At 41.5% G+C, this 22731-nt stretch overlaps 1 protein-coding gene across 1 annotated transcript in view; it reads right to left on the bottom strand.

Moving 5' to 3' along the window:
- LOC149313420 (protein eva-1 homolog A-like) overlaps positions 1 to 22383 on the bottom strand; it is a 66484-nt gene extending 44101 nt beyond the window's left edge. The window contains exon 1 of the mRNA XM_089519088.1: positions 21928 to 22383. The gene's annotated coding sequence lies outside the window, so the exon portion shown is untranslated. The remainder of the gene's footprint in view (positions 1 to 21927) is intronic.
- Positions 22384 to 22731: the final 348 nt, after the last annotated feature.

Below are 22731 nucleotides of genomic sequence, written 5' to 3'. Positions count from 1 at the left end.
ACAAAATGAATTTCAACAGGGAGAAATGTAAGATACTATACGTGGACAGAAAAAATGAAATGCGCAGATACAGGCTGGGTGACACTTGACTTGGCAACAGATTGCGAGAAAGGGATCTAGGAGTCTTAGTGTACCACAAGCTGGACATGTATCAACATTGTGATGCAGTAGCTAAAAGAGCCAATGTGATTCTAGGCTGCATCAATAGAAATATAGTGTCTAGATTGAAGGAAGCAAAAATGCCAACTCTGTTCTGCTTTGGTCAGGCGTCACCTGGATTACTGTTGTCGTTCTGGACACCATAATTTGACAAGCTAGAGCATGTCCAGAGGAGGGCGACCAAAATGGTGAAGGGTTTGGAAACCTTGCCCTATGAGGAGCGACTTAGGGAACTTAGGGAACTGGGTATGCTTAACCTGGAGAATAGAAGGTTAAGGGATGATATGATCACCATGTTTAAAAATTTGAAGGGATGTCTAATTGAAGATGGAGAATGCTTATTTACTGCGCTCCAGATACTAGGGTCCAAAACACAATGCAGAATAATTCAGTTTCAGACCACTTTAACTGCCCTGGCTCAATGCTAGGGAATTTTGAGAACTGTAGTTTTGTGACACATTTAGCCTTCTGTCAGAGATCTCTGGTGCCATAGTAATCTACAATTTCCAGGATTACCTAGCACCGAGTAAGGGCAGTTAAAGCAGTCTCAAACTGGATTATTTCTGCAGTGTGTTTCAGACCTCTGACATGGAGCAATGGATTCAAGGAAAAGAAATTCCAATTAAAAATCAGGGAGAACTTCCTAACTGTAAGAGCTGTTCATCATTCGAACACACTCCCTCGGAGAATGGTGGAGTCTCATTCTTTTTCAGGGGGTTGGACTGGATGGCCCTTCCCTCACCCCCACCGTGCAATCAATACTTTGGTCATGAACAAATGTAGAGCCAGCATTGCCAGCAGCTGACTCTTACAGGGTTAAAATCCATCTAGAAGCCTCCCTACATAAACACACACAGAGACTGTATTCTGACTCTGGGTGAAGCTGAGTGCACTCGAGACAGACCAGAAGAGGTGACACAGGGATTGAGAACAAACACTGGATGAATGGACCACAGAAAAGTTAAACCAGATGGAAAATGAATGCCATCTAAGTGTGGGAACTCTATTGCGGGACTTAGCACCACACAAGAGGAACGGGATGGCCCTTCCTAACTGCAGAGTCTGGAAATATTCATGTGAATGACAATATTAATGTTCACATTAAACTGTAACCGTAACAATTAACACCAACATTACATGTTAAATCAAAATGTTAAATCAAAATTAATGTTAAAATTCTCTTGACATGGGACCCAAGGTGGTTTGCAAAAAGGATGAAACAAGATAGAGCTAAATCCTGATGACAGAAAAGTTAAACCGCAATTACATAAGCTCTCATATTAAAACACCAAGTAAACACAAGACTAAAAACAAGACTACTTAAATCCTCAATGAGTTCAATATAAAAGCTCACTATTATGAACTGTGATATCTGTATGACCTTCACCATAGGACTACATGAAGGGGAGATCTTTTCTCATATTTGAAAAGAGGTTGAATGTATACCATTCTAACTGGCCATTCCACAATTATCAATCCTTCCTCTTGGTGTTCAGCACTGTTTCAATGGCTTGTGTGCCAAGAAAACACTGATGCTATTTATATATTTACTGAATTTATAGCCAGCCCATGATGCAAGTTCTCAAAAACTAATGTAATGTCCAAATACAAAATGAAAGGATACAACCTATGAAAACTCAAACATAATTAAAAGCAGTGCCTGGAAAACTTACTTCTTTGAATTAAAACTAGTAGAAGCATCAGTAGCCATGCTGGCTTGGGGATTCTGGGTGTTACAGTCCAAAATGTATCCCCTCCTCCTGGGTTAAACTAAAACAAAAATTTTAAACTGATTGAGCAGTGTCATTTGAGTAGCAGCCCATCCTGTTTTTTTGTTGATATAAATCTGAATTTCATTAATAATCCAATTCCAAAAATTTCCATATTTTCCCCTCTCTCCTCCTCCTTCTCTTTTTTTCATCTGCAGCCACTAATAGGTGTATTCTTTCCAGTGTGAAACTACATTAACTAGAAGAAGGGTGAGATAGCAGAGAGAGACAGAAGGTCTGTCCAGGTGTTATAGCCTAAACACATAGAGAGAATGAGATAGATCCAAAAAGAGTCGGTTATTTTAAAATGCAACTGGAGACAAATGAAAATGAAGCTGCCCACACAACTAAACATGTAAGTGGTGGCCATCTTTTTAACTGCCATAGTGCAAGCTTGTGGCCCTCCAGTCATTTTTCATCAACAACTCCCAGAAGCCCTGTGCAATATAGTGAATGATAAATGATTATGGGAGTGTTACAATCCAAAAACAGCTGGAGGTCCATAGTTATCCACCTCTTTCATAGGGAATTAAACATAAAGTCATAAATGTGTTAGGTCTAGTAATGTATAAACAAGAGACACATCCTACAGTTACTTCATCTGATAGGGAGGGAAGCAGAGAAGACAAAATCTGTGCACAATAAGGATGAGTGAGAAAGGCCATCTTGTCAATAAAAAAATGCCTTGCCTGAAGATGTTTCCTGAATCCATTCGACAAATTTTAAAAAAATAAAAAAATCCAGCTCAGTGGGGGCTTTTTGCTTTGTTTTGTTGTGTTTTAGTTTCAGTGCCTTTCATTCCCTAACCCCAGCTCAATAACATTCATAATACGGTCTTAACAGGTTGAATCCTGCCTTGGTTGTTAATAATGCCAGATATTATCACACTTGGCGGGAAGGGGTCCTACAACAAGCCTTGCTTCTTAATTTACTCCTCCTATGGTATGAGGAGCACCCAACAGACATATACACAACTGACACATCCAACTTGCATTTTCAGTTTTATTGTCTTTCAAAAACACAAACAGAGCACTAGTAACACTGGAGTTGACACACCTGTGATTTTGTTCTTCTTATATGTGCTGCTTGAATTAGGTACTGCATCTTTGAAAGGCAGAGCTGGTATCTCTCCCTTATCAGTCATACAGTCTTGCTTTCTTTCCACTCTCTCATGCATCATGGGCTGTGAAGTGGGGGACAACTCAGTTGTTAAGAAAGGAGGCCAAACAGAAGACCCTTATCAGCCAGCCCTACTTGGCCTTACAAATGAGAGATGAGCACTGGCATGTTATTTAAAAGCAGAATATGATTTCCCTTTCCCTGATAACATTTCTATGGTAATCTTGTGATTTTAGAGTGATCTGTCAGTAAGTGTCTAGTGCACCAACAGGCCACCGTGCAAGAGAGATTTGTGGTAACTTGGAGGTAATAGTGGTGATGAGTGATCTGTAAGTGCCCTCAAGAAACTGGAATCATGAACTCTTAATCACAGGGGTAATTCCCAGGGGTTTCAGTGCCATCATTGCAGCTACCATATTTCCATTTTCTGTTACAGAGCCATTAGGAGTTGGACCAAGAAACCATGCTAGGTGGACGTAGCAGTGATGCCTATGGCTGAGGCATAGAATGTTTAAGTATTTATCGGAAAGGAATTGAAAAATAAGGCTCAGTCCACTTCATGGGAATTTTAAAAAAGCAAAACTCTTCCTGAGGATTAAAAAAAAGATTCCTGAACAAAGCAGGAATTTTGCACAAAAAAGGAAGGAAATGGGACATATTTCTCTTGTTCACTCTCCAAGAAGCCCTCCATGCACAATTAAATGCTCAGACTTCCCAGCCCCACACCAGAGCCTAGTATAATATAGCCCAAAACTATCTATGTGTACAGTGCAGAAAAAGGGAAAAGTATCCTTTCTCTCTTCCCTATTCTTCATCATCTTCCTCCTCCTTTTCAAATTTCTTAAAGAGGCCTCCTCAACAACACTACAAAGTTGTCATTTGAGTCTGGTTGAAGCCTCAGACAAGAGCATTGGTCATCTTACAATGAGGGCATACACTACAACATTTTGCTGCAGATCCCATTTGCCTTCTTTATACCAATGACACCAGCTTTAGTTTTGACATGTTTGCCACATTCTGTAAAGAGAAAAGATTAAAACTGACAGATCATTTTTTCTTAGACAAAATATTGTGGTTGCTTTTAATTGTGGAATCCTTTTTTAAACCACTTTTAATGCCATCTTAGCTACATAATCAGTTTCACATCTCAGTGCTTCAATTCCCCAGCCCACCTCCATGCTCTACTCATGCCCCAGAAAGCAAAGCAGAGCTGACTAGCTGTAAAAATCTATTCTCACAACAAAAGTCATGCTTCCCCACAAAACCTGAGTTGTCTGGTAAAATTTCTTTATGCTTCATTTCCCTCCTTCAGGGAGAGCTGTCGAGATCCGAGTCAACCAGGCAGAAATGAAATGATCGTAGGCATGGATAACCAAGGGGGCATGTGGGAGAGTGCCCTCAACCCTCCTCCAAAACCCAAAACTAACCATCTAAGCACTGAAGCACACTGCAACACAGGCTGTCAATGGAGTCATAATCACAGCATTTCCACTCTGCTGTAGAATTTGCACATTTGCTTATCTTATTTTCCACAGATATAGTGAAGAAAAAATGCCACCATGCTAGCAGCAGCCCAGGACAGTTACTGTTACCATCCTCCATTCATGGTTAAGAAACTAGAGTAGTTCTCTCCCATCCCCAACCCCCATGATCCCATCTGGACTGTGTGAGCAAAGCTGAGAACCAGCAGATGCACTTGCTTCTTAGATCAGCAACAGAAAACAGACTGTTTTCTGAGGGAAGCATGTACACTTGTTCTGGCTGCTAGTTATAGCAGAAAGACAGAAAGAAAGATAGATACAACATATACTTCTGCTGAGGTGGCAAAATAGCTTGGCTCAACCTCCAAACTTCCTTCAACACAATGGCCCTTTGCTCTTTTTCTCCTGCCAGGCTGTGTGTTTTCAGTGAAAGTTGTAATAGGTTCAATGTATGTTTGCTTGTGTCAAAATGGATACAACAATATGAAATAATTGTTATTAATTCTGATGTTAAAATTGTTATTAATTCTGACATAAAAATGGCAGAATAGCATGGGGAGACACTGAAGAAGAGCTTCCTTACAGTCCCTTATTTGAATAAGATTTTGCATTGACACACAAGAGCACATGCCCTCTTCATGAAATTTTGCCCTGCAAAATCAGCTTCTCTTGACCTGAAAAAAGTGAAAAATAATGAGATGATAAAAGATGGGTGAGGAGGGAGAGTGGGTTTAACAGGCAGAAATGTTCTGCTTTGCTAAGTGTGAAAATGGGGAAGCATTAGTAAATATAAACAAAAACTTTTAAAATGGGTGAAATTCTTCCAGATGAGGTTCTCTCTTACAGTTTCTCTTTTCTTGTTACTTACATTTAATAATTATTTCTCACAGAGGGAAACTCATTGGGGTTTGGTTCTATGCAGGTATGCAGGTATAGGATTGTATTACTGGGGCAACTAGATACCCAAGAAATTGAAGAAGTTTCTTTCCTCAGCCATCTCATTGCAGGTTTTTTTGTTGTTGTTTTTAAGTTAAATTCTCACAGACTTCTTTGGAACAAAAGGGAAGGGAAGAGTGGCACATTATTTGTATTGCATCTTTCAATAATGGAATGGAATGGAAAATGGAATTTAAATTGCCAACATAATGGGCTACTTAACCAGTGTAAGATACATGTATTTAGGAGCCATTTAAATCACTGGAACAAGTTAAGACGTATGTCACAGAAGTCAGTGGGAAAATATGTGGCTAATTAGGTCAGCGTCTATTTTATGTGTCTGAACCTCATTTAGTACTCAAAACAAAGTTGTGATTTTGGCATTTCTGGCTTATGTATTCAAGACATGTGCTCGTCCACTGATTTTTGTAGACCACACATCTTACCTGAGAGTGGGGAAACAGAAAGGATGCAAATGCTGAGAGGTACATATGCTCAGAATGTTCTGCATATGCTTAGAGGTCCTCAAAACACTTCTAATTCATTGATTGATCTTTGTACCTATGCACTTAATTGCTAAACATGCAGTGAATCAGTGTTCCCTTGCTGAAAAATCCTAATTTTTTATAGATCTTAATAAACAGCATTTTAAGAGTGATTGATATGTGCATACTAATAGAAGGAGAAAGAATAGCAAGACGACTGAAAAACTTAACTGGACAGGTTTCAAGATGAGATCCCATACTTTGGGACAGACCTTCCCAACCTGCCAGTTACTAGGCATATTGACTCCCAGCATTCTTGTGCAACAATCATATTAAGGGCCTAGCCCATCTGGAAAAAAAATTAAGTTGGTAGAAGGCAACTTTAAATTGACAAAAGGAGTACTTATGAGGGAGCCAACAACCAAACAGGCTCCTAGGGTCAAAAAAGGCAGCTTCTATGTAATTTTCTGTAAATGCAATGGTGGACCTATAAACTATTATCTTAAACAGTGAATTAACTAATCATAACTTCACCATATAAACTATTTCAGTTATCAGTGCTGATGGTAATGAATTAATTACCCAACTTCTAACATGTAATGTTGTTAAATTAATTTTCATAATCTAACATTCCAAGCTCTGGGGGAAAGACATTTCTTACCATTCTAACTGCAAATATAGCAGAAGGATCAGTGTACATGTGTACAGTACAATAACTGGACAGTTATCCTGTCAATAGTTTATTAAATCCATTATCACTTTTTGAAGGACATAATTACAGTTCCAAGCAGTGTGGCTATATCAGTCTCTTTCCTCTATCAAAAAAGATGTTGGCTTGCCTCATGGTCATGTACTGATGTGTTTTTGACAGGTGTGTATGTGTGTGTATGTGTGTATAGATGCATCTAAACGCACCTGAGGAAGTAGAGTGAAGCCTATGAAAGCTCATGCTGCCAATTTCTTTCTTTCAGTTAGTCTCAAAGGTGCTACAATATCTCTCTACTATACATATACATACATACATACATACATACATACATACATACATACATACTGCATGAATTGAGATTTGTTTCTAAAATAAATCTTACAAACCAGGTTAACAATTCAAAGAACTGTAACTATTCCTTAGCTGTTACATAAAAGTAAGAAAAAAATACTTAAAAGTCGAAATAAAATAAATTGACTTTTGAGAATGTTCATTATAATGATAGAGGTCATTGTGCAAACAACACATTAATGTAGGTATAGACTAAAGAGAACATGAGTTAACAAAGAGCCTGCGTGCCTCAGGGAAGCCTTTATGTTAATAGATTCTGTCTAAACAAAGCAGTCAAACCAGTGTAATATACTCTGATGGGCATGACTGAATTTGCAAAATGAGTTTAGTAGTCTCTAATTCACTGTAATACGGAGCATAAAAATCCACATCTTCAGAGGGCTCTAAGCTCTTCAAGCTTGCTTTTCTTTGTGTCTCTGACTTCTTTCCCTTAGGTCTGGCTAAGGGCAAGACACTACAGGAATGTGTTGGGGGGGGGGGGTCCCTTAATCTTTACTCTTACAGAGAAAAACAAACAAAATAGATCTTAAATAGAAAGACACAAATTTAGCAGAGAGAAGGGAAGACGGAGAATGAGAAACCGGATCAAGGTTATTCTATCATTGTTGACTGGTGAGATACCGTACATGCTAAATCATGTCATCCCCACCCCTCTGGGCGCCTGGGTGTTTGTGACTACAGTGTCGAATGTGGTGTAGTGAAAGACATTGCGGAGTTGAAGGCTATGGAAGGAAAACTATGGTGAGAACCCATTCCTCCTTAAAACCACATACAACAATTACAGTAAGATTCAGAAGGGAAAGGTGCAGATTCCATTGATCCAGTGATGCCTGAAAATATAATCCAAAATTGAGTCAATCAAATCTCCCTATCACCAGTAGAACTGGGGAAAAATGTTTCTGAGGAGAATTATGAGGAAAACAATATAATGCTCTCTCTAAAGGAGCCAATGTTTGCCTACTCTTTCCCACAGTGCCAAGTGTCCAAACACATAAGAACTGCTGCAGCTCAAACAGTGCCATTCTGACAGAAAGATAAATATTTCAGGGACTTATCTAAGTACAGTCGGCCCTTCTAAAACATGGATCTTTTATACACAAACTCAAGCATTCACGGTTTGAATATGTTTTTTAAAAAGTGTAAATTTCAAATATCAAACCTTGATTTTCCATTTTTTTTTTTAATAAGGGACGCCATTTTGCTATGTCATTATATTTAATGGGACTTGAGCACCCATGGATTTTGTTATCCATGGGGGATCTTGGAACCAAACCCCAGCATATATCAAGGGTCCACTGTACAACAATATAATAGGATCCCAAAATTCACTGTTAATCATGAATGCCAAAAAACAAGATATTGTTGGATGGAACTCCCATCACCTTTTCTCAATAGTGGTGCTGTAAGTCGCCACAATATTGTAAGGCTTAAAGACCTAAAATTTGACATAGTGTTCTAGAAGACTTAAAATGGGGAGACTCCAACAGTTAAGTATCTAAATGCAATATTATTAAATGCATTACTTTCCTTCCTTCCTTCCTTTATTTATTTATATCCCACCTTTCTCCAGGTAAACGGCTTTCTATAGCAATATCATAACTTTGTTTTCAGTCACAGGTAGGAATCTGATCATCTGTCCATCTCATGCCAGTCAAATTTCTTTAGTTCCAACTGGTATTCTCTCATATTGTTTCATTTTCTTATAAAGTTTTAAGATTTTTCCCTCCTGCAGGAAAATTGTGTGTTCCACATGTTTCAATCTATGTGCATCTCAATATACATTAACTGAAGTGTCTTTGTGGGCTTTTTCAAATACCCAGATTTTGATTTGCTCTTTTAAAATATATGTATGATTTTGTGCATACACACACATATACATACATACATACATACAATCATATTAAGAGCTTAGTCCATGGGGGGGGGGGGGAATTAAGTTGGTAGAAGGCAACTTTAAATCGACAAAAAGAGCACTTATGAAGGAGCCAACAACCAAACAGCCCCCTAGGGTCAAAAAAGGCAGCTTCTATGTAATTCTCTGTTAATGCTATGGTGAACCTATAAACTATTATCTTAAATGGTTTCATCATAACGTCACCATTTAAACAATTTCATTTATCAGTGCTAATAGTAATGAATTAACCAACTTTTAACATAACTCTATTGAATTAATGTTCATATCTAACATTCCAAGCTCTATATATTTCTTTTCAAAATATATTAAAAGCCTCAACACTCTACTCTGACTGAAATGAGAAACACACATGATCTGTGCTCTCCCTTTTCATATTTCCTGCGAGAAATGGGAAAGGGTGCATTCCCCACAGTGTGATATGTGTAAACTGTAAATTGAGTCCACATGTCTCATGCTAGAGGGAGTACAGCAGAGACAGGGCTCGAAAAGGGGCAGGGGTGACAACATCCCACTCCATGGCACACCTTTTGACTCTCCCCAAAATACTGAATGAATCTGCACAATGGTCTGAGCGTTGCACTACTAGGACATTGGAAGATCAAGGTGTGAATCCCCTCTCAGCCATGGAAACTAACTGGGTGACCTTGAACAAGTTATACTCTCTCTGCCTCAAAGGAAGGCAAATGCAACCTTTGCCCCAAACACATTCTGTCAAGAAAACCCTGTAATAGGGTCACCATGAATCAGAAATTACTAGAAGGCACCCAACAACCTTTTTTTCTTTAAAATCATCCTGTTTTGTGCTAAATCAATGTAGCTATTCACCTTACTTCTAGAAAGGTTCTCTTTTCTGGCCTCTCATTTTTCATGCCCTCTTTCCAGTCAGTATCAGTTATTCAAAGTGGGAGTGGCTGAGGTGTGAATAACCCTTTGTGGCCACCCTGTGAGTGTGCCTATTGCCTACCCCTCCCTACTCAAACCAGAAAGAAGGAGCAGCACTGTATGTGAAGGATGTGTTCACCTGTGAGAAGATCCCTGACTTAGAGCACAGAAGACAAGTTGAGAGCCTTTGAGCAAACATTAAAGAGGAAAGAAACTACAGTTGGCCTTCCTTATCCATGGATTCTTTATGCACAGATTCAAGCAGCCACATTTTGAAAACATGCAAAAAATATATATTCATTCTAAAAAGCAGACCTTGATTTTGCCATTTTAGGTAAGGGACTCAATTTTACTACACCATTGTATTTAATGGGACTTGAGCATCTACAGATTTTGTATCCACAGGTGGTCCTAGGGCCAAAGTCCAGCTGATACAGAAGGCCTACTGTACAGTGATCTCATTGTAGGGCTCTAATATGGGCCCCCAGTCACACTGAAGATTTGAATGATGCTTTCCTAACAGAAATGACCAAAAGTCACAAGATGGGGTAAGAGGATAGGAGATAGAGTAGCAAAATGCAGGGCCTCCAAGAGGAGGGGAACAAGGCAGTTCCTTGTTCTAGAGTTTTCCTTCCTAAAATAGTCCTCTCATGACGCTACTCTGAAGACCAAGGAGATGGAAAAAGGCAAGAGAAGAGGGTAGATAGGAGCTCCTAAGGTAGAAAGAGTCAGGCTTCTATATCCAGTGATTATTTTTATCCACAGATTCAACCATCCACGGTTTGAAAATATTCAAAAAATATAAATTACTAAAAGCAAACTTTGGCGCATTACAAACCACCCAGAAGGGGCATCTGCCACTGCCGCCATTTGCAAAATGGCGCTTCTCTTTGCGGCGCGGATATGACACTGCGAGGCACCAATGGCAGTGTCATATCCGCGCAGCGTCATAAGTGCCGTGCGACGTGCGGAAGCAGCGCGTCCGCTATGTAAAGATGACGGCCCCTGTGTGGAATGGGCACCGCCATTTTGTACGGACTCGGTCCATATTAGGGTTAGGGGCATCCGGAAGGGACGCCCCTTTCTAACCCTAATACGGACCCAGTCCATACTTTATGCCCGTCTGTAACAGGCCTTTGATTTTGCCATTTTATACATGGGACACCATTTTACAATGACTTTGTATTTAATGGGCCTTGAGCATCCACAGATTTTGGTATCTATGGGGGTCCTGGAATCAAATCCCAGTGGATACCAAGGGCCCACTGTGATGGGAAATGGATCCAAGGAATTATAAAGAAAAAATAAGTCTTGTTTAGATAGATTAATTCCACATTTTTATCTTGGGGATATGGCATGGGCATTTGAATAGTTTACTTACACATGTCCCACTAAGTTACACATGCATAAGACAGGAATACCATTTAACTCTGGAGTATAAACTCTGTCAGGGAAACAAAACAGCAGCAACAAGGATGAGAATATAGAAAGGATTTAATTTGAGAAGTACAAGAATGATTTTAAGGCAGGAGAATGGCACATCTTCCACACCATACTGGAACTATTTTGATATTTTCTTTCTTTTTTTACATCAAATAATTATCTTTAAATTTTTTCAAAGGATAACTGTATTACTTTTTTGCAACAAACACAACTATCTACTCAAGAATATTTACCACTAAAACAAAAATTTGGCATGAGTTTTTGCAGACCAAAGACTACTTTATCTGATGCATGCCTCAAGTTGGCAGATACCTTATTTTCCAGCGTATAAGACGACTTTTTGACCCTTGAAAATTGGGTCAAAAGTTGGAGGCTGTCTTATACGCCGGGTGCACACACTCGGCCGCCAACTTCTCAGGCCTCCGGAGGCCTGGGAAGCCTGCAGCCCCGCGCCGGCTTCTGAGGGGCCTTCGGAAGCCCCTGAGAAGCTGGTGTGCGCGCTCTCGGGGCTGCCGGCCTCTCAGGAGGAGGGGTAGCCTTATACGCTGTGTATAGGCTAAAGCCTATATTTTCTTTTAAAAGTTAGGGGTCGTCTTATACGCCCGGTCGTCTTATACACCAGAAAATACGGTATTTCTGCATATGTCTCAAGAGGGAGGAATGGAATTAGTGAGGTGAGAGGGAAGGCAAATTAAAAAGTACAAACAGATCACAACCTTACCTGGTATTACCAAACAATTAATGGGTAGAAGCACAGAAGTCCAAGAATAGCATAGTCCTAGATTATCATGTTTATTTTGGATAAAGATCAGACAGGTGAAAAATAGTTAAAGTAGACTGTTTTCTACTAATAACAAAATATTTCCTGCATGGCAGGGGGTTGAACTGAATGGTCCTTGCGGTCTCTTCCAACTCTATGATTTTATGATTGTATGATTTACTCTGTATTTCTGCAGGAAATCAGACCATGCTTTTCCCCCTTTAATTACTGCTATTTGCCCCTAATTCCACTGCATTTTGCCCTGTGAATCAGATGTCTGTCACTCGCAGGGGCTTCCCTTTTATGGATCTTAGCTTTTTGCCATCAGTGAAAAATTGATGGGGTGGGGAGGCATAAGAAAAAGTGCCCTGATGAGAACACCAAAGTGTCTGCGCATGGCAAAATCATAATATTGTTCTTATTTTTGCTGTAGTACCGTAGGAATGTATGTGCCCATTTTACAGTTTTCCTCTCTCTATTAATTTCCACTGCAATACTCTAGAGGCAGGTTTATTGAGACAATGATGGCCTATAATCACATGGTTAATTTCATGACTAAATAGGGACTGAACTTGAGTCTCCCTGTTCCAGGTCCAGCACTTTAATATTTTATTCAATATTGCTTCTCAGATATGTCTATTAAAAATAGTTAGAAATTTGAAACATATTGTGAGGAAAAATCTACCACATTTGTAAAATTGAATGCAAGACAGACTGGTTTGCATAATTATATTTACTTGCATAATATGCTAATTAGGTTCTCAGATTTGAGGAAGTGGAATATGGCAACCCTAAATAAGACAGGGTATCCAGAAAGGCCTCTCTCCAATCTACCAAATAATGATAATTTGGCTCTCCAACACTTGCTCATGAGCCAAGTTTGACTTCTAAGAAGTGTTTTACAGTAAGTCTACCTCTTGCCATTCAGTTCAGAAGTTGTGATCCCATAGCCATGAAGAGAGGAGAGGAAGTAAACACTTTATTCTTCCAGTTTCTTCCTCAGTCGATATGAAGATAGTCTTGAGAGACTGGTCCTTCTGCTGTTCTTTCTGATACCATGGTGGGCTGCTTACTGGTACTGCTTAGCAGGAAGAACAACCACACCACACAATCTACAGTAAGTCTTCTTTCTAGCAATTGAAGCTGCAGGTATGGGAGTCCTAACCTGATAGAGATGTTTATCACACTATACTCTTAAAGTGCTACTATTCCACTTTGACTCCTCTAGCTGCCTCCTGTTGTATTCTGGGATTTGCAGTTTTAAGGAGGGGTATTTAGAATTCTCAGGCAGAGAAGTTCTGCCTCCTTAAAACTGCCAATCCCAGAATGCAACAGGAGGTAGCTAGAGGAGTCAAAGTGGAATAGTAGCACTTTAAGAGTATAGTGTGATAAACATCTTAGTCTTGCAGCAGGGCTCACCAAAGGTTACCAGTTATCACTGAGCAGTGATTGCATGTGAAGAAAAAAGAGTTGCCTGAGCTGTGGAAAAGTTCCATTTTATTCTCACTGTGGCATCCCTGGTGGAAAGGTTACACATTTCCCAAAACAGTGTACAAAGAGGCACCTCACTACCGGTCATCTGAGCTGAAGAGAGCCAGACTTTATCCCTATCATGGCACATGGAGAATGTATAACAGGACTACAACCAGAGTTGAGAAAGTTACTTTTTAAGGGAGGGGGATGCAATTAATTAATTATTTGTTGCATTGCTCATTTACTTTTCTATTACAATGAGTCCTTGGTCATATGCTCGGGTTTGGTTCTAGGATCCTCCTGTGGAAATTAAAATCTGTGGATGCTCAAGTCCCATTAAATACAATGGCATATAAAAATACTGTCCCTTATATAAAATAACAAAATCAAGGTTTGCTTTTTGGAATTTATATTTTTTTAAAAATATTTTTAAGCCGCAGATCCACTGATAAGGAACCCGTGGATATGCAGAGTCGACTGTACTTCCATTTACATTTTTTAGAGCAGGGGTAGGCAACCGTTTTGAGCCGGGGGCCGGGTTGCTGTCCCTCAGACAACTGGGGGGCCGAAGTAAAAAAATAAATAATTAAATAATTTTTTTAAAAAATTAAATAAATAAATAAACCGGGACAAATGTAGGACAACATTTTCAAATGGTGGACACTTTTTTAAAAAAAGTGGAGGACACGCAAAAAAAAAATGCTGATTTTTTTTAAAAATGTTAATATAAATGCATGTTTCTGAGGCATCTATAGACAATTGCCCCCCTTGCCCCTGCGCGCGATAGGCCAAAGGCCCCGGCGGCAATCGGCGGCAGGACCGGACTGGGGCCGCATCCGGCCCACGGGCCGCAGGTTGCCTACCCCTGTTTTAGAGAAAGGAAAAAGCTTAGGATTGATAAGTGAATGGCATAAACTTTGAACAATGTTTACCAAAATACCTCCGAAGATGTCCTCTGAAACCACCATTTGAAAGTACTCTCGTCCCTCCACGTTTGCTGGGGTTAGGGACACAGGATCCCCTTGAATGTGGAAAAATTGCAAATAACAAAAACACTATGTTTTTATCTGGGAGAACACCTCTGTAGGAATCTTTAGATCCTCCAGTTCAACTCCATGGTCAACATCTGCCAGACATTGACTACAGAATTGTGCTGGAGGAGCTACAAAGGCCTTGTGGAGGGTTCTCTCTAGGAATCTCTAGGTCCTTCAGCGCAACTTTTGGTTAATGTTGACCACGGAGTTGCGCTGGAGGATCTAGATATTCCTAGAGCGATCATATTAATAAAATCCATGATTAATAAAATCCGCAAAAGTGAAAGCCGTAAATGTGGAGAGACGAGTGTAATTAGAAAATGCTACTAATTCCACCAGTAAAGAAACTCTACTCTTCTTCACTTTTGATATGCAACTTCCTTCTGCCCTCTTTACACAAAAGGTAATTGGTTGTAACACAAAGCTTCCAAGCTGTGGCTGGTATAAAGAGGGATCCCTCTGTGGCTCAGGAGAGAAGTGAGATTCTGTTCCTCCTTATTTCTCCTCTGGTTTCGCTGAGCAGGCAGGCTTGAATCTTGGTAGACTACAATGGAAATGAGACACTCACACATATGCACACAGATTATCTGCAAAGTGTGTTCATGTATGTGTGTGTGAAGCTGGGTATGTATGAACAAAATGGCATGCGTGCCCATGGAAATCAATGGGACCCCAATATCAGCATTTTTTCCGATTCACATGGGGGGGGGGCAGAACGGATCCCCCATGAATTGGAAGGGACAACTCTATATGGAAAAGGTAGGTAGCTCTCTCTGTGTGTGTAGTAGAAATATACCGTATTTTCCGGTGTATAAGACGACCGGGCATATAAGACAACCCCCAACTTTTATTATAAAAAAAATAGAGTTTAGGATATACTCACCATATAAGGTTACCCCTATTCTTTGGAAGCTGGCAGCCAGCTATGCATGCACGCACCGGCTCCCCAGGCCTCTAGAGAAGCCGGCGCCCCCAGAGCACGCGCACTGGCTTCTAAGGGGCCTCGGACGCGCTCGGCTGCCAGCTTCCCAGGCCTCCGGAGGCCTGAGAAGACGGCGACCCAGAGAGCGTGCGCGCCAGCTTCCAAGGGGCCTCTGAAGGCCCCTTAGAAGCCAGCGCGGAGCTGCCGGCTCACCAGGCCTCCAGAGGCCTGAGAAGCTGGTGGCCCCAGAGTGCGCGCACCGCCTTCTAAGGGGCCTCGGAGGCCTCTTAGAAGCCAGCGCAGGGCTGCCGGCTCCCCAGGCCTCCGGAGGCCTGAGAAGCCGGCAGCCGAGCGCGCACACCTGGCATACAAGACGCCCCCCGACTTTTGACCCAATTTTAGAGGGTCAAAAAGTCGTCTTGTACGCCGGAAAATGTGGTATGTACGAGAGAAAGGGGGAATAGGAAGGGTATGATAACGTTGGGAGAAAGGGATTTTACCAACAGGGGCTTTGCTATTTGGGACGGTTGTCCCACTCAATGCTGACATGTGTTCCTTTTTCTGCCCCACCTCCCAGTCCCAGTCCATGCTGGCTACCACTGAGTCCATGAGTTTCACACTTCAAACAGAGACATTGAGGCATGAATTATATTTTCAATGAGGGGAAACCCACATATAGTATAGGTATGTACCTTTCTTGGTCACAAATCTTACCCACAAGTATTAGGTACTGCAATGATTCACATTAAACCATTATAAATATTCACAATGTTTCATGGAAAAGTTCCTTTTAAATATAGCCTATTATTTTTTCACAGGCCATATTTAAATTGTATTTTGGAAGTGGGAATGGTTACAGGCATTAATAACCCTGTGTGATAGCCCTGTGGGGCTGGATGGCCATCTGTCATGGTGCTTTGATTGTGAATTCCTGCAAAGAAAGGGATTGGACTGGATGACCCTTGTGGTCTCTTCCAACTCTATGTTTTTATGATTCTGTGATTCTATGGTATAACTTTTAGCAGCCCAAAAAGATGACTTAATAAAGAGGAGCAGATGGCATAAACACCCACAGAAGCCTTCCTGCCCCGTGGCTGACCAAGACCAAACTCTACTGCATGGAGTGCAGCCAGCTCTAGTTCACCCCTGCTCCATTTGTCCGAGCCAAGCCAGCAGCCTCCAGGAGCACAACAGATGGGGAGACGCATACGGGTCCAGTGTGCAGCGAGAGAGACTGCCAGAGGGTGTTTCCTTCTTGAGCTTCCCAGAGATTGTGCCCAGCAAAATGGTACCTCTGCACATCTGCTGTACTGCCTCCCCATCCCAGCATCAAGGGACTGGTTCACCCCACAGGAATGGGTGACAGAATTTTCTCCTTGCAGAAAGGGAAAAGTGAGGGAGGGGAGATGGAGAGAGAACAAGCAAGGGGATGACACCAGGAAGAACCAGGAGGCACTGCTGCTGCTATGTGTCTGTCAGAAAATATGGGAATGAGGGTAGGCAGCAAAACTTTGCTAATGTGGCCAGAATGTCAGCAGCATGGGAGAAGAACAAAAGGAGCAAAGTATTGTGAAACACAAGCCCAAAGCAAACATCTGCAATTGAAATTTAAATTGTTGCTTTTGATCTGCAAAGGAAAAGGTGTTAGTGGCAGTGCAAGAACACAGGAGTGGTCACCAATGATTTCATACGTTTGTATGCACTGTACAAATAGTTAATTTTAATGTGAGAACAGTATACCATCAGGCACAGTTAGGTTGCGTTCCCACTGGCCTAAAACGTGGATTAGGATACGAATTAAGGGGGCATCGTTCCCATTTAACCCCGGATCTGATCTGCATTGCCCGGGAATCGTTCCCATTCGGATTATATGCCTATAAACCGGTTTATTAAAAAGTAGGTTTTAACATGGATTATTTTTGCTCCCGGGGTCCAATTCACGGTATCCAAATGGGAACGACAAGGGTGTCTGTGTTCGGGAACCTGGAGATGGGAGGAGCAGCACTCAAGGGGCTGGCCTGGGGGTGTCACCCTCTTTATTCTCTTTCTGCATCGCCAGCGCCATTTTCTTCCATTTGCATAGCCTTTACCCCGGTGGACTGCAACCTCCCCTATGCTCCTCATTCATAGACCGATGTGTGAGGAGAGCCATTGAACACCATTTTAACTATTCTTTTTTCTTTTCTTCTTCTTTTGCTTCTGCCTGAGCGCCTGTGCAGCAGATGAGCTTTGCAGTACATGCCTGCTTGATCAGCCCCCAGACAGCCCAGGAAGCAATGGGGGAGGTAAAGGGATTTGGGGGAATGGAGGCTCCTTCTCTCTTTCCCAGAGGAACTATGGGAAGACACAGGAGAGCCTGGACGGCCAGGGATCTGAGGGGGGGATCAAGCCTTCTCTTCTCTCTTTCCCAGAGGAACTATGGGAAGACCCAGGAGAGACTGGACGCCCAGGGATCTGAGGGGGGGGGGTCAAGCCTTCTCTACTCTCTTCCCCAAAGAGTCTCTCCCCACTGAAGCCCACTGCCTTCTCTTCCTTGATCCAATTTGCCAAGCCTGAGCTTTGGATGCAGAGTCTCTACCCACTGAACCCCACTGCCTTCTCCTCCTTGATCCAGTTTTTCAGCCCTGGGCTTTGGCTGCAGAGTCTCTACCCACTGAACCCCACTGCCTTCTCTTCCTTGATCCGATTTGGCAATCACACACGCACACACACGATAGATAGATAGATAGATAGATAGATAGATAGATGATAGATAGATGATAGATATACACACACATATTTTATATATGAATACTCACACACACACTTATGCATATATATATAAACACATACAAACATATAGGTATACACACACATACATATTTTTGTGTGTGTGTGAACGCACATATATATATATATATACACATATGAATGTATATTTGTGTGTGTGTGTGTGTGTGTGTGTGTATTTCTAAAGTAAATTATAAAGTAACAAAACTTTTTTTAATTTATGAAAAAAATTTCATCTGTAGTTCAAAACCCACTGTAGAAATAATACAGTTTGAGACCCCTTAACCTTCCCTGGCTCAGTACTAAGGAATTATGGGAACTGTTGTGTTTGTGAGACATTTATCCTCCTCTGCCAGAGAGTGCTGGTGCCATAATAAACTACCATTCCCAGGATTCCCTAGCACTGAGTTATGGCAGTTAATATGGGGAGACACAGAAGAGCAAGGGGTTTAGGATGAATAGAGGCTCCTTCTAGTCTGGGAAGACACAACAGAAGAGCTCGGATGCAGCCGATTTTCATTGGCTGCCCCTCCGCCCCAAAAAAACCCAAGACTTGTGACGTCTGAAGCCTACGTGCTTGATTGACAGCTTGCGGACACAAATGGGAACAGGGAGCAAATTAATCCGCTTTAAAATAAAGCAATTTAAAATAAATGGGAATGAAAACAGGGTCTAAATGAATTGGGGTAATTTGCCCCTTTTCATAATGGAAACGATGGAAAAAATTCGAATTATTCCCGGAACATAATCCGAATCAGAATCGCGCCAATATAATCCATTTTATCTGCCAAGTGGGAATGCCCCCTTACTGTAACTTTCACCCTGATTGAATTGCCCTTGTGTAATATCTGAAGCTGCTCTGAGTTAGGCACATGACAGATGAAATTCCACAAGATCTCACCAGAGAAAATCAACAAATAAATGAACTAAATATATGCTATCAGGTTACCAGTGGGGGCTGCTAAACCTCCCCCCTTACCTTGATGGCACACGCCAAGCCTGTAGGACTGTGGGGCAAGGGACTAAAATACACTACATGTTACCAGAGAAATTGGTTACATTTTTCATTATATTTACGAACTCACCAACAACAAATAGGATACAGATACTCAATCACATAATAGTCACATTCATTGCTATTTCAAAAAAAGTTAATGTTGAACTCTAATTTGGGTCTATGTTCTGTGATATGAAAAAAGATCTGAGGATTTTTAGATCCCTCTGAACTCTCTTGGTTTTATAGTTTCTGTACATGGCGCCAATTCACACATTAATGTACAGAGAAAGAAAGAAAGAAAAGCATGTAGCCCAAACCAAATCTCTCCTTTATCAGTATTGTTAAGTCCCATATGGGCTTCATTGCTCTCAATTATATTGAGTCCGGTGATTTTTAGGGATCAGTTGCAGTGCCTAGACTTGTAAACAGTGATTAAAGTTACTGCTCCAATGCTCCCCTTCCACCATTATCATCATAGTTACAATTTACTAATGTTAATTCTGCTGCCTTCTGGTATAAAACATACATATGTAGCCTAAGAAATTACAAACAAAAACAAGATAGTTATTCATACAACTCATGAAAGAATGGCATATCAGCATGCCCAGTATCCCCCATCCCAGCAACAAAACCCATGAAAGTTGAAAAGGTTTTAAGTATTTTAAAATATTTTTTAAACTCAAAACATTATAAAATGCTGCTTCTAAAATACTGCCTCAGAAAAAAAATGGTTACTCCCGTATCTCATAGCTGAGTAAAGGGTGAGGGTTGTTAAATAAATGAAAAATTCCAGGACATTGTTGTTGTAGTTTTGCAATCCTGTGGAATTTAAAGTTAAGTCATTGTACCAAAAAGGCATGTCAGCAAAGCATTTTTCAAAACAACCTCCTTCCTTAAGTACTGTACTTACAGTTCTTAGGGGAAACAGTTTTTTTTAAAAAAAGCATGACAGTACAAAAATCCAGTGTAGGCACATATCTACTCTGAATCAAAATGGACTGGATTACTCCAGGAGCAGGTATGGGCAGGAATTTTTGAGAGCATGCTAAATCTGCCACTTTACACCTAGTAGCTCCTTGCAAAGAGACCCAAAGAGCGTCCCTTGCCCACTTGTATGGTATGGAGGAACTTTAGATGTGTACATCATTGTGCATAGGGAGACCTTCCCCACACTGGCTGAAAATGTGGGTGTCAAGGTAGTGCTTCTTCTCTAGAGGATGCTAGCTGGGGGCCATAGGGGTGGTGGGGGTGGTTGGTCCACATGGCCCCACAATTTCCCCATATCATCTTGCAGTATGTGTTGGGAAGGTCACAAACCTCCCTTAAGAGTGCTCCAAAACACACTGCAGATATAATCCAGTTTGAGACTGCTTTAACTGCCCTGGCTCGATGCTAGGGAATCATGAGAACTGTCATTTCGTCAGACATTTAGCCTTCTCTGTTATAGAGCTCTGGGGCCACACCAAACTACAATTCCCAGGATTCCCTAGCACTGAGCCAGGGCAGTTCAAGTGCTCTATGAAACTGGATTGTTCCTGCAGTGTGTTTTGGATCAAGGTGAGCCACTCACGCTTCTAGTTCCCCAGCTTTGCCATATCACCCCTGAGCCAGTTCTAGGAATGTCTGTCATCTGCGTTATGTAACAGGAAGAAACTTGACATCATGGAAAAGATTCTGTTTCTCTCCAATAAGTTTTTGGAGACATGACACCTTCAGCAGAGAGACTCCTCCTGCAATGAAAAAATCGGTAATCGCAGACAAAATCAAGTGGACTACAACTTCAGGAAGCCCATAGAGTCTTCTTCCTCAGGCCAGCATGAAAGCTATTCTCATATGACACTATTAAGTAGGGGAACCTCAAAAAGAACACTTTGCTACCCAAGGAGGGAAAATGTTCAACAAAGGTGAATCTAAGCAAACCACCTCCTGAGGGGGACAAAGGCAGAGAGTAAATGCACATTCGCATGCAGAAATAATCTGGTTTGAGACTACTTTAACTGCCCTGACTCAGTGCTATGGAACTGTGGGGAAGGGAGTTTGTGGTAGCATCATGGTGGGAGCTTTGCTCTTAGGGGGTCCCCTCAGAGCTTTGCTCCGCTGCCCCAACATACTCATGTATAAGTCTAGAAATTTCAGTCAAAAAAATTCACCCAAAAAACCTAAGTCGACTTATCAACGGGTCAATGTAAGTAATGTACTCTTATAAAAGAAAGGAAGCATCCCTCGGTGAAAGCCAAGAGTGTCATCAATCTTTGAAGCTCTGATCCCTTTCCATGCTCTCATCCATCAAGTGTTTACGGTGAGCACAAACAGTTTTTCCATTTGAAATTTTGTATGTTCTTTGTTTTGTCCTTTAGATCCTTTGTTATATGCCCCTATGTTTTATCCCGACTTATCCACAGATCATATCAAAATCCATAATTTGGACCCCAAAACCTGCCCTCGACGTAGACATGAGATCAACTTACGGTACCTTTCCTAGAATTCCACAGCTATTGAGTCAGGGCAATTAAACTGAGGCAGAACCAGATTATTTCGGCCGTGCGGACGGCATTCCTTCCCAACTCTGGCAATCCCTGTTCTCACGTTACCTGGCTCGGGTATACTTTCGCAAAAAGGAGGTGTTAAAAGGGGTCTGGAAGGGGAAGGAGCTGACAGAACCCCACCCCAGATGAAGGGGAAAGCCCTACAAGACCCCATCCCCTTGAAGCTTTAGCTCTTACCTTCCAGTTCTCCAGAGAGAAAGAGCCTTTCGGCTGGCTAGCATCCTTCAGGAGAGAAGCAGCTCTGGCATGCTCCGGCCAGAGAGAAGCAGCTCATCTCTGTCTCTGTTTTTGCAATTGCCTCCAAGCTGTGGCTGGGGACACACTCTCCAAGAAGACCCCTACACCTGTTTTCTCCAAGGCTCTCTCAGTCTCCTCTCAACAGCAGCCTCTCCAGAGCAAGAGGGAAGGATTTTAAAACACTCACACACACACAAACATACACAGAGGGAAACAGTAGCTCAAGGCTCAACTACTGTTCAGACTAGCCTGTTAAAGTGAGTCACTGAACTCTTTACACAGGGAAGCACACACACACCCCGGCATGCTGGGAAAGGGCTGTTGTTTTTAAAACATGGTGGGAGCTGGAGTGGAAGGAAAGGCAGACCTCTCTCCTTTCCTTCATCTCCTGCTTCCTTTGGATTGGTTTTCCCCCTCCTTCTTCGCCAAAATATTCACAGGGGAGGTGCCAGGGCAGGAAGGACTCTAGCCTCTCTTATTACTCACTGGCAGACTTCTAGAAAGAAAGAAAGAAAAGCTGTATCCACACTGCAGAAATAATTCGTCTTGACACCACTTTAACTGCCATGGCTTAATGCTATGGAGGTCTGGGAATGGGACTTTGTTGTGGTCCTAGAGCTTTGCTCTCCTCTCAGGGGGTTTCCTCTCAGAGCCATAGCAAACTACTATTATTTTAAAGTATGTTCAAACACTTTTATCTTTTTAACCATCTTTTATTCTTTTACATGCAATCTGTTTTGTAAT

This window comes from Sceloporus occidentalis, unplaced genomic scaffold (genome assembly GCF_023333645.1).
Source record: "Sceloporus occidentalis isolate IW3139 unplaced genomic scaffold, rSceOcc1.0.p SCAF_4, whole genome shotgun sequence".
NCBI lineage: Eukaryota > Metazoa > Chordata > Lepidosauria > Squamata > Phrynosomatidae > Sceloporus > Sceloporus occidentalis.
Note: the sequence above shows the minus strand (reverse complement) of the source record. Positions and strands in the feature narration are given on the sequence as shown.